We start from the raw sequence: 279 nt of genomic DNA, 5'->3' as shown, positions 1-279 counted from the left end.
TGCGGATGGGACCTCGGTACTCCGTCCAAGAAGGAATGCTCTGCGTCGCGTAAACTTGCCGGCTCGATCCGGCCCTGCTCGCTCGGTCTCAGTCCCCGTCGTGCCCTTGACATACGTGGAAACGGTGCTGCATTTCTGTCACAAGGACGTGCTGTCGTCTCACATGGGACTGACGAAGACGACGGAGAAGGTTAGACGGCATGCCTTTTGGCCAGGCTGGGCGAAAGATGTTGAAGAGTACGTCCGCACCTGCAACGAGTGTGGCGGCGGGAAAGGACC

This window comes from Phytophthora infestans, genomic scaffold (genome assembly GCF_000142945.1).
Source record: "Phytophthora infestans T30-4 supercont1.139 genomic scaffold, whole genome shotgun sequence".
NCBI lineage: Eukaryota > Oomycota > Peronosporomycetes > Peronosporales > Peronosporaceae > Phytophthora > Phytophthora infestans.
This window is presented reverse-complemented; position numbering follows the sequence as displayed.